At 47.5% G+C, this 14,556-nt stretch overlaps 1 protein-coding gene across 4 annotated transcripts in view; it reads right to left on the bottom strand.

Annotated features, from left to right (window-relative positions):
- COLGALT2 (collagen beta(1-O)galactosyltransferase 2) overlaps window positions 1–14,556 on the bottom strand; it is a 70,944-nt gene that overhangs the window by 34,278 nt on the left and 22,110 nt on the right. The window lies entirely within an intron of this gene.

Below are 14,556 nucleotides of genomic sequence, written 5' to 3'. Positions count from 1 at the left end.
GGGCAATGGGCACAAATGGGAGGGTACTATGAGGGTAGTGGAACACTGGAACAGGTTGCCCAGGCGGGTGGCTGAAGCCCCTTCCCTGGAGATGAAGGTGAGGCTCGACAAGACCCTGGGCAGCCTGGTCTAATTAGGGATGTCTCTGCTGACTGCAGGGAGGTCTGACTAAATGACCTTTGGAGGTCCCTTCTGGCCTGGACCATTCTGTGATTCGATATCCAGCACTTCTTTAATTCTCCAAACAAGACAAGAGGGCTGTAAGAAGTTCTTCCCATCATTTGTCTCCAGTTCCTGTTAGGGCAGACCACACAAGTTTTCCTGCATGGACATTACCACCCTCCTGAGAGAAGGTTATGCTAAAGACTGCTACTATCTAATCTTGCTCTCTGATAAGAGCTACCTAGAGAAAGAGTTTTTGTCCAACAGTTAATCAAACCTCCTGCATCTGTGGTTCTCTGTCCTGTTCCTGGTAGGGCAGCATGCCCTTGACAATTTATCCCAGAAGACTCCAACAGCTAACATTGTACAGATAGAAGTAAATGGAGGAATCTCTAGGTCTAGCCACAAGGAAAGTGCTAGAAGAAAAATCACATTTTACTGCCCAGGCTGTGATGGCATTAATTAGAAGGTAAATTCACATCCCAGAAGACCTTCCTGAACGTTGATGAGACAAACCTCTGGCATAAGAAAAAAGCTCTGCTGTCTCTAGGACTATCCACCCCGCAGCATTTCTAAGCCCAGAAGTTCTGAAAGGCAATAAAGTTTGTCACACCCCTGGATGAAACATGCCCTATGACTAGCAGCTTGGCAAACTTTTGTTTTTCCAGTTTTGAGCCTCAAAAAAACCCCAAACAAAAAAACCCAACCCAACACCACCCCAAACAAATCAAGCCATTCCCCAAAAGCAAGGCTTCAGAACAATTCATGTTTAAGATCAAACAAAATCAGCACTCACTCCTGCTGTACTATCTGAACCAGTCCAATTCAGAGAAAAACAAACAAACAAACAACAACAAAAAACACAACCCAAAAAAACCAAAGCAAAGAGAAACCATGGTGTTTGCAATAGTACTGCATGGAAAAACAGGCTCATACTTCTTTCTTCCCCTCTTCTAAGGACAGCCCCTGCACTAGGAAAACAGGCCAAGAAAACCAGCAGCAAGAGCTCCTCAAGCCATAAGAGGCACATCAGGATATTCCCCATTATAAATACTCCTTCTGCAACAGCTTCTTGAAGTTCTACAAACTGAGTACACAGTTAAAAGTTCAAAGCTCTAACTCAGATGGATGGACCAACTGGACCTTGTTCATTCATAAACCATTTTCAAGATGTTAAGGCCATCTCTGCTGCTGATCTGCTGGAAGGCCACAGACATCATGGCCTGTATCAGACATGGCATGGCCAGCACGACTAGGGAAAACTGTGCTGCTGTGCTCAGCATTAGTGAGGCCACACCTCAAACACTCTGCCCAGTTTTGGGCACCACAGTGTAAGAAAGACATTGAGGTGCTGGGATGGGTGCAGAAAAGGGCAGTGAAGCTGGTGAGGGGTTTGGGGAACACATGTTCTGAGGAGAGGCTGGGGAAGCTGGAATTGTTTAGCCTGAAGAAGAGGAGGCTGAGAGGAGACCTTATTGCTCTCTACAGCTATCTGAAAGGAGCTGGTGTTGGCCTCTACTAACTAACTAACCACCCTTAGGCTCTTCTCCAAAGTAACTAACCACAAGACAAGAGGAAATCACCTCAACCTGCACCAGGGGAGATTTATTTTGGATATTAGGAAGAATTGCTTTACTAAGAAAGTGGTTGGGCATTGGCTGCCCAGGGAAGTGATGGAGTCACCATCCCTGGAGGTGTTAAAAAACAAGTAGATATAGCACTCTGGCACGTGGTCTAGTGGTCATGGAGATGTGGGGTAGAAGGTTGGACTTGATGATTTTAGAGGTCTTTTCCAAACTTAATGATTCTATGATCTCACCACCACTACTAGTGGTCTTTTGCCCATGGTGCACATCTCCCCAGTTGTGGAAAAGTGACAGTCCTTTCTCTGAGTGATGACAGCCAGGAAGGGTTGAGACACAGACTGAGCAGCCAACACTTGTATTTTGTATGGTACAGTGAGACAAGGCCATGAAATGGCTGATGAAGGGCCTGGAGAATAAATCTCATGAGGAATGACTGAAGGTGCTGGGGATGTTTAGTTTGAAGAGGAGGCTGAGGGGAGACCTTGTTGCTGTCTACAACTACCTGAAAGGACATTGTAGAGAGGCTGGTGCTGGTCTCTCCTCACAGGTAGTTAGTGGTAGAACAAGAAGGAATGGCCTCAAACTGCAACAGGATGGGTTTAGTCTGGACATTAGAAAAAAATTTTCACAGAAAGAGTGGTCAAGCATTGGAATGGGCTGCCCAGACACCACCCCTGGATGTGTTTAAAGGTTGTGGTGCTTGGGCATATGGGTTAGGGGTGAACTTTGTAGAGCAGGGTCAATGGTTGGACTTGGTAATCCCAAGGGTCTTTTCCAACATGAATGATTCTATGATTCTGGGAAATGAGACAGTCCATGTGATAAAATGAGGGTAAGGTGGCATCACATGGAAGACACTGTGATGGCAATGTCCTCCACCACCTCCTCCTGGAAAGGAGGAGCTGGCAGAGGCAAGGTAATCCATACCCCTAATAGCTACAGAAAGGCAGTCCCAGTCCGCCTAAACTCCTCCTCCAAGTGGAAAGAGGCAGCACAGGCAAACAGGACTTCTCTGAGCATCCTGCAATGACCTTTGGTGGTGAGAGCAAACCATGTAAAAGATATCACCTCACTTCCTTGTCCTGGAGAAGCGGTTTTAATACATCTGATCTGTAATGGCCCATGGGGACTCTGGGGACAGAGTGGCTGGAGGACAGCCAGGTGGAAAGGGACCTGGGGGTACTGGTTGAGAGTAGGCTGAACATGAGCCAGCAGTGTGCCCAGGTGGTCAAGAAGGCCAATGGCATCCTGGCCTTTATCAGGAATAGTGTGGCCAGCAGGAGCAGGGAAGTCATTTTGCCCCTGCACTTAATACTGGTAAGGCCACATCTTGAGCACTGTGTCCAGTCCTGGACCCCTCAGTTCAAGAAAGATGTTGAGTTGCTCGAATGTGTCCAGAGAAAGACAACAAAGCTGGTGAGGGGTCTGGAACACAAGACCTATGAGGAGAGGCTGAGGGAGGTGGGGTTGTTTAGCCTGGAGAAGAGGCTCTCTACAACTATCTGAAGGGATTGTCTTTTCTCCCAGGCAACCAGCAATAGAACAAGAGGACATAGCCTCAAGCCTTGTAGGGGGAAGTTTAGGCTTGATCTTAGAAAAATGTTCTTCACAGAAAGAGTGATTTGCCATTGGAATGGGCTGCCCAGGGAGGAGGTGGGGTCAGTGTCCCTGGAGGTGTTGTAAGAAAAGACTGGTGAGGCACTTCAGTGCCATAGTCTAGCTGATTAGTTAGGGTTGGGTGATCGGTTGGATGATCTTGGAGGTCTCTTCCAGCCTGGTTGATTCTGTGATTCTATGGTATGTACCTGACAGGGTGCTCACCAGAACACAGCTTAGCAGTCCACATGGCCCTTAGACCCAGAGAGACACGAGACTGAGTGTATTTTTTGAAAGCAGCTTGGTGATCACAGTATTGGTTTTCGAGTTGGAGTCTATCAGGAGCATTCTTGGCCTGGGGTCAGGTTGAAATCACTTTTTTTGACTGGATCAGTTGGAAGCATTTGAACAGTCAAGACAAAGCAGGAGCTACAAGATGTGCTGAGTGCAAAAACCAGAGGATGAGGAGAGGTGAGCTGGCTAGCAAGGACTACAATTCCCATCATTCTCCAACATCTTCTGGCCTCACCATCTCTGTGGCTCTCTGATGGACTTGCTCACACTTGTCAATATCTTTATTTACCAACAGTGCTCAAAACCAGATATAATCTTCCAGATGTTCTCCTTTTGCTAGCCATTTGTTTGATCACAACCCCTGTCCTTGATCTCCTGGCTTACTTATGTTCATGTTACCAAAGATGCAGCTGACCTTTGCTGCCAGGGCACACCCTGGCTCGTGTTTGGGTTGCTGTCCACCACAGGTCCACAGCACACCTGAGGCCTTTTCAGCAGAGATGCTCTCCAGCCTGCACCACTGCAAAATGTTCTTCCTTCCCAAATGACAGAACTAATGGAAGCTCAAGGGATTCCCTGCAGGCAAATCTCAAGTCAAAGCAAAACATGCTCTTCCTACATCCAGTAATTGTGGGAGAAGACTCAAAACAGCAGGCCACCTTCACCTCAGAAGGCACAGGTTACATTAATGATGTCTGCACTGTAAAGGAGCCAACTTCATGCTCAAGAGCTGATTAACAAAGTCTAGGATTTAATTAGAGGAAAAATGCTTCATGCAAGACTGACAACCTGAAGACACAACCAGAGGGCAGAGTGACAAGGAAAATCATTTAAATGCTTGCCACTCTTTTCAGAAAAGGAAGTTTAATAAATTAAACTGTAAAAGATCTCCAGCTCAAATTCTAGAGAACTTTGAGTGAGAATGTTCACTCTGGGGCCTATAGTGGCCTAGCTACAACCACTTCAATATTTACTTTGGCTTTAACCAGTAGTCTTAACATGGACACAAGCCCTCATTGTCCATGCTCAAAGTACCCCCTCCCAAAAATACCCAAGAACCATGAATAGTGGAAAAGTAAGAGCAACATTGAGCACCTACTGCTTTAATTAAGTAATGTGTGAGCAGCAGCACAGGAGGCAAACTGCTCGTATTTTTAGCTTGATAATGTGTCCCCAAACTACATTTGCAAGAGGGAGTTAATTTAGCCTTTAATGGTTAGCCTCTTCTTTTCCTCCCCCCAAAATGGGGGAGGGGGGAGAATAAATAAATCAATCACCCTTTTTCATTTCTTCACATCCCAGCCTGCTCTCCCAAGCTATTTATGGTTTATTTACCTCAGTCACTGAGTCAGAGGAGAAAACATTCACCTTCACCATCTGTATAGGAAAAGTACTACCGGACAAAACCAACACTGTGTGCCTCTGGCTTGTCAGAGTATGGGTCAGGCTGCAACACAAGTTGTGGGAAACTCTATGGCCAGGGCCCTGCAGTAATTTTCCTACTGAATTTAGCATTTACCAGCTCTTCTCAGTGGCAAAGAGGGAGGGAGGGAAGGCTTCCAACAAGAGTAAGCACTTCATGCTCAAAAATTTATACTGCAAAGCAGGGTCAGAACTGGAGACCATTTTCAATAACAAAAGCCATGAGGAGGATCTGTCAATGTTTCAAAGACTGTAGGTCTTGAGGAGAGTGTTGGGGGGTTCTTAGAATCATGTAAACAATAAGGTAGGAAAAGACCTCAAAGATCATCAAGTCCAACCTGTCACCCAAGACCTCATGACTACTAAACCATGGCACCAAGTGCCACATCCAATCCCCTCTTGAACACCTCCCGGGATGGTGACTCCACCACCTCCCTGGGCAGCACATTCCAATGGCTAACAGCTCTCTCTGGGAAGAACTTTCTCCTCACCTCGAGCCTAAACTTCCCCTGGTGCAGCTTGAGACTGTGTCCTCTTGTTCTGGTGCTGGTTGCCTGGAAGAAGAGACCAACCTGTTCTCTTCTACTGCTATGAGAGGCAAACTGAGACAGCTGAGGCTGAGGGGAGATGTCCTCACTCTACAACTCCCGGAAAGGAGGTGGGAGGAGTCAGTCTCTTCTCCCAAGGAACAAGCAACAGGACAAAAGCAGAGAGCCTCAAATTGCACCAGGGAAAGTTTAGGTTGGACATCAGGAAAATTTTCTTCCCCAAAAGCGTTGTCAAGCCCTGGAACAGGCTGCCCAGTGCAGTGGTGGAGGCCCCATCCCTGAAGGGACTGAAAAGCCAGGTAGTGCTGAGGGACATGGTTTTGTGGTGACCTGGCATTAACAACTGATCATGATGATCTTAACAATCCCATTCAACAAAAATTATTCTATTATTCCCATCACCCTGCCAAGCACATACCACAGAGGACAGTGATCAGGGTGGATGGCTGGCTTTGGACTGAGAATGGCTCACACCAAGAGGATGTTCATGGCTTCTCCAGAGCTCCTGTTGCTTCTGCACGCTGCAGGACTGAGTTGGGCATGCAACCAAGTCCCAGGAAAACCCAACACTATCCATTTTAGCTGTCTGATTCTGTTTCTCTCTGCCAGCAGACAGGGATTCAATTTACCCACGAGGCTTACGATGGGATAGAGTCCAATATTGAGTTCCACTGAAACAAGAGATGTAGGTTGGCCAGGTGCCCTAAAGCTGCAGGGTCTCATCCAAAGCAAAGCCCAAAAAGTCATTGGAAAAGCTGTTGGTAGATCACTCAACTCCAGCAGAGAAACCGGTGACAAAAGCAACAGTAGCTCACTTTGGCCATCTTGAGGTTGAACCTTGAATCCCTCCATGCTGTCACACTGAGTCAGTGAGACAGACTGGGAAGGAGCTCACCTACAGAGCTGTTTCTTTCCTGTTTTATTACAGATGATACAGGCTCACAGGGAACACAGCATTTTGGGTCCAGCTCTTTTACTGTTTGCTAAGCTCAGTCAGGCCACTGAACCTGACACCTTCCAGCTTACTCCCAAGGAAGCCACCTGCCACAAGTATAAATCTGGCCAGTCTGGGCTCTCTGGAGAAGCCTTGGAGATCAAAAGCACTGTCACCAAATGGCTGGTCATTGAGTCAGCAGGGCTGCACCCTTCACTTGCTATATGGGTTACAGATAAAGCTGGTCCCACCAGGTGCTTCAAGAGGGGATAGCTCAACCCTCAAAGCAGTACTCAGCATGTTTGTGACAACTTGCTGCCCCAAACTAGCAGCTGCACAGGGAGTTCCCCTTCTTACTATGGAGAAGAGACCAATACCCATCTCACACCAACCTTCTTTTAGGGAGCTGTAGAGAGCGAGGTCTCCCCTGAGTCTCCTTTTCTCTAGAACCACCCCAGTTTCCTCAGCTGTTCCTCATAAGACCTGTTCTCTAGTCCCTTCACCAGCATTGCTGTCCTTCTCTGGAACTGCTCCAGCACATCAATATCCTTCTTGTAGTGAGGGCCCCAAAACTGTACTACTCAAGGTGTGGCTTCACCAGTGCCAAGTATAGGGGCAACACAAGAGAAAGCAACACTAAGCATAAGGCTCACTAGAGGCCTCTGAATTGCTGGGACTCTGCAGCAAAAAAAAAAAGAAAGTTTTCTCCTTTCAGTCAATTTGGGCAGCTCAAAGAGCTCTCTGGTGTGAATGGAGAGCTGAGCTCAGTGTCACATAGGCTGCTTTGACTGATGACTCTGCTTATTCTAGGTGTGAACTCAGCCCTGTCAAAAACAACAACAAAAACAGCCCTAATTTTGAAGGAGTCCAATACAAACATGGACATAGACTTAGACTTCCCAAAACAAGTGGTAAATAAAGTAACAGGCAAGTCATTCCTCCCTGCCTTTTGGTTTGAATGCTGCCAGACTTGGAAAGCCAGTTCAAAACATAAACCCCAAACTGCCAGTTTCCACTGTGATGAATTACCTTGTCAAGGAAACGGTGCAGCTGGGAGAGACTGGAAGAGAATGTATGGATCCTAAAGGGCAGGAAAAACATCCAAACCAAGACAGAGGCAGAACACTTCTGAAACTCAGCGAGAGGAACCTGCCAAGGCAGCAGAGAACCACGAGAAAGCAGCTGCACTGTTACAGCAGCCTGAGACAAAGCTTTCATAGCTATAGCTCCACCACCTTCCCTCTGAGGGCCACAGAACACAACCCACCCCAAAGCAGCTGTTTTTCACTGCCTCAAGCATGGCTTGATCACGATCACACAGAACGGTAGGGGTAGGAAAGGACCTCCAGAGATCACCAAGTCCAACCCCACTGTCAAAGCAGGATCATGTAGGGCAGGCCACACAGGAATGCATTCAGCTGGGTTTTGAAAGTCTCCAGAGAAGGAGACTACACAGCCTCTCTGGGCAGCCTGTCTTGATGCCCAAGGGCTGCTCAGTGCTCAGTTGAGTGTAGTTCTTGCTTTCAAAGTTAATGCTGGAGGGGAACTTCAACCCACCACAACCCTGATTCCCCAAACTCTGGGATTTTCTCAGCAATGGAAACATCTTCTTTTACCCCAGAGGAACGAGTGGAGTTGTTACTATTACACAGAACACTAGGGATTGGAGGAACCTCCTCAGATCATCTAGTCCAAGCCCCTGCAGAACAGGATTGCCTAGAGCAGTTTGCACAGGACAGCATTCAGGTAGGTTCTGAATGACTCCAGAGAAGGAGATTCTCTAGGCAGCCTATTCCAGTGCTCTGCCACCCATCAAAGAAAAGAAGTTCCTTCTTGTGTTTAAAAGTAACTTCATATGTTCAAGTTTGTGCCTGTTACCTCTTCTCCTGTCACTGGGCACCACTGAAAAAAGATTGGCCCCAACCTCCTGACACCCACCCTTTAAGTATTTACAAGCACTGAGAAGATCCCCTTTCAGTCTTCTCATTCTCCTGCTCAGGATCTTCCCCAAAAGGCAGCAAAGCAAGCAGGGCTCACTGTATCTTTTCAAGCCCTCCCATATGACCTTAGTGATACTGAATATGAACAGGCAAAGTGTGGCTCTTGTTCAGCCAGCTCTGGAACTCTGTTAATAAACAATTTCATGGATTCATAGAATGGTTTGGGTTGGAAGGGACTTTAAAGATCATCCAGTTCCAACTCCCTGCCATGGGCAGGGACGCTTTGCACTAGACCAGGTTGCTCAAGGCCTCATCCAACCTGGCCTTGAACACCTCCAGGGAGAGGGCATCTACAACCTCCCTGGGCAACCTATTCCAGTGTCTCACCACCCTTACTGTAAAGAATTTCTTTCTAATACCCAGTCTAAATCTGCTCTCCTCCTTTTAATTAGGTATTTCTGCTGCTTCCTGAACTTTCAGCCTCACCTTACCAAGATGTGACACCTCAAACCTCAGAGGTATCAGTGGGATAATACTGCATTATGAGACAGCACCAAGCTAGCACACAATGCAGTGCAGAGGCTGTGAACAGACTCAAACCTTCCTTGCCACCATTTACCCATTTGCTTTAGCACAATTAGGCTCACACACTTCATTAATGAAGGCTGAACATTCAGGCCCAAGTTCAAAGAACTGTTTAAATGTTTAAACATGTTGCTAAAATCTTAACGTACGCGAAAGGCCTTCTGGCTTCCTAGGGACTTGGTGTTTGTTCTTGGGTTTTCCTTAATTAAGGACAGACTTTTGGAAGTACCTTCTCTTGGGTTTGTTTGGTTTTTTAAAAACATTATTTTAAACTGGTCCCAGATAGAGGTGGTCTGAGCCCAGATTAGTGGCCAGGAGTTGTGTGGGAGTGTGGAGTGAGTAACAAGAGCAGCAACACTCCAGCCTGGGCAGCTGTACAAGAACAGGACCTCACACTACAGGAATGCAACAAATATGCTTCTTCTCTAACTCTTTCCCAGTGTCCTTCATCAACTTGTGGATAATGGATTTTGCTGGCAGCAGCACTGATTTTACAGCCTTCAATGATCTTCCAAGCCCAAGTGAGAGAATGATTCACAGATGTATAGAAGTGTGTAGATACATTCTTACACACCACCATCTTCGTTCTTTCCACAGTGCTTTCAGAAATCTTTCTCGTCTCACTCTCCAAGATCCTCAGGCTGTCTCTGATAGTAGACAGATGACAAGCATGTACTTCAGCCCAGTGGGCACAGGCACAATGGGGGAATCAACACCTCTCCAGAAAAGGCATCAGGCTAGTGTTGCAACAAACATGCACGTTTATTTGCTTCTCTGGCACCCATGCAATGGGAATTCTCTTGCAGCACAAAGGAGGTTCCTGCTGCTTCAACTCCTCCATTAGGCTTGCTTTCATTCTCCCTGTGGCTACTTCACTGCAGACAAAGCTTTAAATGAAACAAAAAAAAACATCTGCATCTGGCCTTGAGAATATTTCCAAGCAGACTTGGCTGCAGGAAAGCAACTCCCATAAGGGAAGCCCAGGAAATGTCACACATGCAGGATGAGGGCTGTATGTGGCTTCTGAAATCAGTTTCCTCTAACACAGAATTAATTGCAGGAGTTCTGTAATTTCTGAAGGGATGGCTTGCTCCCCCCAATGCTAACTGGGACATCAGCTAAAGCAGCTGTTTTCATTAGTGGAAGCATGTAAGGCACCAGGAAGGAACACTGGTATTCAGAAACAGTTTTGGCTCTGGTAACACAACAAAAAAAACCCAACCAAACAAAAAAACCCAAACCAAAACAAAAAACCACAAATGAACAACTGAATAGTTTTTAAAGGGCAGAATCTGCTCAAATTAGGAGCTCAGGACCACTGAGCATGTTGAATATGGGTCCATACCACATAACCAAGGGTCCTCCAAAATAGAAACATCTGAAAAAGCTCTCAGTTGCTACACCAAGCTTGCAGAAGGAGTGCAAGGCTCCGACAGTCTGCCTCACCTCCAGAAAGATGACTTAGCAAGTTTGCAGATAACACCAAGCTGGGTGAGTGTGCCTAGCTGCTTGAAGGCAGGAAGATTCTGCAGAGGGATAGGGCAAGGCTAGATGAACACACTTCATCCCACGAGCCTTGGCCCAACAAGGCTAAATGCCAGGTCCTGCGCTTGGGTCACAACAACCCCATGAACGCTCCAGGCCTGGGGAATAGTGGCTGGAAAAACGCCTGGTGGAAAAGGTGTTGGCTGACAGCCAGGTGAATATGAACCAATGTGTGCCCAGGTGGCCAAGAAAGCCACCAGCATCCTGGCCTGGATCAGCAATAACGTGACCAGCAGGACCAGGGCAGTCATTGTCCCTTGGTGCTTAGCACTGGTGAGGCTGCACCTTGAATACTGGGTTAATTTTGGGGCCTCTTACTGGAAGAAAGGCATTGAGGTGCTGCAGTGGGTCTGGAGAAGGGCAGCAAAGTTAACGAAGGGTTTAGATCACAAAGTCTTCTGAGGAGCAGCTGAGGGAACTGGGATTGTTCAGTCTGGAGAAAAGGAGGCTGAGGGGAGATTTTTCTGGCTCTCTACACCTCCCTGAAAGGAGGCCAGGTGGGACACAGTCTCTTTCCCCTAGTAATATGTGACAGGCCAAGAGGAAACGGCCTCAAGTTGCACCAGGGGAGGTTTAGGTTGGATATTAGAAGTTCTTAACAGAAACTTCTCAAACACGGGAACAGGCTGCCCAGGAAGGTGGTTGAAACCCCATCCCTGGAGGTGTGTAAGAGATGCAGAGATGTGCTGCTGGTTGGACTGGATGGTTTTAAAGGTCTTTTCCAACTGAAACGGTTCTATGATTCTAAACCCCTGGGACTCCCACTAGCACATGAAAGAGGGCTGGCAGGTTGGACAAAGACGAGCTGTGCCATGCCAAGTGCTCTCAGCATCCCACAGGCTTCCCATGAGTGATGTACAGTCTTCATACTGATAGGTGAGGGGCTAGGAACACACCCCAGCAGGAATGAATGAAAGAGCCATCAGGCCAATGTGATGATGAGAGTCCATGATGCCTCTGACCTGCAAGGACCTATCTCCCATCACTTGGTCACTCTCTCCAGTCTATTGGGGGGGTGTTGTGTGTTGTTTTTTGTTTGTTTGGGGGGATTTTGTTTGTTTGCTGTGGTTTGGCTTTTTGGCTTTTGTTTTCTGTTGTGCTGTTGTTGTTGGGGGTTTGTTTGGGGGTTTTGTGCTTGTTTGTTGGGTTTGTTTTTTAAACAAGCAAGGGCTGCCCTACAGCAAATCACAGAATGTTACGGGTTGGAAGAGAGCTCCAGAGATCTAATACAATCCCCCTGCCAAAGCAGGATCACCTAGGGCAAGCTGCACAGGAACACATCCAGGTGGGTTTTGAAAGTCTCCAGAGAAGGAGACTCCACAGCCTCTGGGCAGCCTGTTCTACTGCTCCATCACCCTCACTGTAAAGAAATTTCACCACATGTTGAGGTGGAACCTCCTGTGTTCCAGCTCTTTATTTAGGCCGGTGAGGTGGAACCTCCTGTGTTCCAGCTCTTTATTTAGGCCGGTTTCCATCCAGGCCCTGTGCCCCTCCACTGGACCAGGAATTCCTTTGCTGCTGCTGTAGGGCTCTCAACAGGACAACAGCACCAAGCCCTCCAGATCTAGTCTCCAACAAGCTGCTACATGCCTGCATACTCAGGTGCACAGAGCCATCACACAGAAAATCACAACAGTAAACCATTTTGTCTGTGCGCTGTGATTTCTGAAAACATGGCACAAATGTGGGGAGATATCTTCCAGTTCAGCAGGTCTGGAAGACTTCAAGGATTCTGGTACATACTTGCTGAGCAACAGCTTGGAAAATTCCATATCTGCAGGCTTTTGGATAGTGGTTGTATTACAGAGCTCTGTACTAAACCTGCACAGCTTATAAGCTTATATGCTTTTCTGCAATCCTAGTGTCCACCTCCTGAGAAGGATCCTTTGATCAACACCTGCATCAAGTTTGAAGCAGCCAAGGCTTGCAGGTAGACACAGAAGCAACACTCTGCCCACAGAGGTGTGGAAAAGGGGAACTACAGTCAGGAAGATAGTCTGGGCTCAGCCACCATCCCATGTGCAGGACTGCTCAAGCGCAGCAGTCTCACCAAAGATTGTCCCAGTGGCACTACCAGCAACTGTGAGAATCTTATAATTGTTCTAGTTGGAAAAGACCTTTAAGATCATCCAGTCCAACCATGCTCTAACTCTACCAAGTCTGGTGCTGAACCGTGTCCCTCAGCATCACATCTGTGCCTCTTTTGACCACCTCTAGGGATGGTCATTCAACCACCTCCCTGGGAAGCCTATTTCAGTGAGAACTTTCAGAGGGCTGGGGTTTCTTCTTGGCACTCCTGGGGCATGCAGGAAGATGAGCCTGGTGCAAAGTATTTTATTTCTGTTGCACCATTCTATGGATGGTGTCTAATCATGAAAGACACCAAGACAAAATGGAGGACACAGCATTTGGCTGAAGAACTCTTGCCCTGCTGCACAACCTGCCCTCCAAGGGAGGAGGGCCAACCCTCAGCTCCCGTGTCTGCTGGCAGTGTACACACTGGTACTGACTTACACTTCCCCCGTCCCAGCTCGGTGAGGCTCACTCACGGCATAGCTACTCAGAGAAATTAGCTTGGCTGAGCTCACACTACAAATAAATCCCCTGGCCAATTTGCACTCAGAAATATGACTCTGCACTTCTCCTTCATGAAAGGGCTCACTGTCTGGGCACGGAGAGGGCTGTGGTGGGAGCATGTACCAGATGAATAGATCATTAGAGACACGCGGAGAAAGCCCAGCGCTGCCGTCAAAGCACAGAGTATTGTTGTCAAGCGCACAGCTCTCTCTTTGCCGTGCTCTCACCCAGAGAACTTTGCCAAGTTTAAAGGTCTGGACCCCGAGATGGAGCTCCAGGATTGCCTTGCACAGGCAAAAGCAGTTACAACAATTTCATTAAGCTTTTCCTCATTGTTTGTGTGTGCCAACCTCTTTCTGCCCTGATGATCTGCAGTGTACCACCAGGAGTGGATGATACATAACACCAGGACAAATGATTGCCCAGTCAAGGAGGACACTTCCTTCCCAATTCCTAGAGTGGATCAATCTTAGGTATGTGGTTGTGTTGTACCAGACATCAGACTTACAAAACCAGAAGCAGCCAAAGTTAGTAGTTCTTTTCCATGAGAATTCAGCTTCAGGAAGGCTCCAGAAGAGCAGTTTTCAAACTGATCAGCAGACATCTGTGAGTTATTCCCAGTTTGTTTGGGAAAGGAAACTTAACCCCTATCATGCATGAGTCAAAGTTTGCTAGGCAGGCAAACCCACAGGAAAAATGTGTTGGGATTCTGCTCAGCTGACAGAATACCATTCCCCTTTCATAGAATGGCTTCAGTTGGAAGGGACCTTGGACCTTAAAGATCACCTAGTCACAACCCCCTGCCATGGGCAGGGACACCTTTCACTAGACCAGGTTGCTCAAGGCCTCATCCAACATGGTCTTAACCACTTCCAGGGATGAGGCACCCACAACTTCTCTGGGCAACCCATTCCACTGTCTCATCACCCTCATAGTAAAGAGCTTCTTCCTAATGTCCAAACTAAATCTAACCTGCTCTGGTTTGATACCATTGCCCCTTGTCCTATCACTGCAGGCCCTTACAAAAAGTTCCTCTCCACCTTTCCTGTAGCTCCCTTCAGGTACTGGAAGGCTGCTCTCTAAGGTGTCCCTGGAGCCTTCTCTTCTCCAGGCTGAACAGCCCCAACTCTCTCAATCTGTCCCCATATGGGACGTGGTGCTCCAGCCCTCTGATCATCTTTGGGGCCCTCCTCTGGACCCTCTCCAACAGATCCATGTCCGTCTTGTGCTGAGGACTCCAGAGCTGGATGCAGTATTCCAGATGTGGTCTCACAAGAGCAGAGGGACAGAATCACTTGCAGGCCATGTTTCTTTGGATGCAGCCCAGGATACAGTTGCACTTGGTTTCACTTGTGCCAAAGGATCAT

Source organism: Melanerpes formicivorus, unplaced genomic scaffold, assembly GCF_026170545.1.
Source record: "Melanerpes formicivorus ecotype bairdi unplaced genomic scaffold, bMelFor1.0.p_v2 SCAF_7, whole genome shotgun sequence".
Taxonomy (NCBI): domain Eukaryota; kingdom Metazoa; phylum Chordata; class Aves; order Piciformes; family Picidae; genus Melanerpes; species Melanerpes formicivorus.
This window is presented reverse-complemented; position numbering and strand designations above follow the sequence as displayed.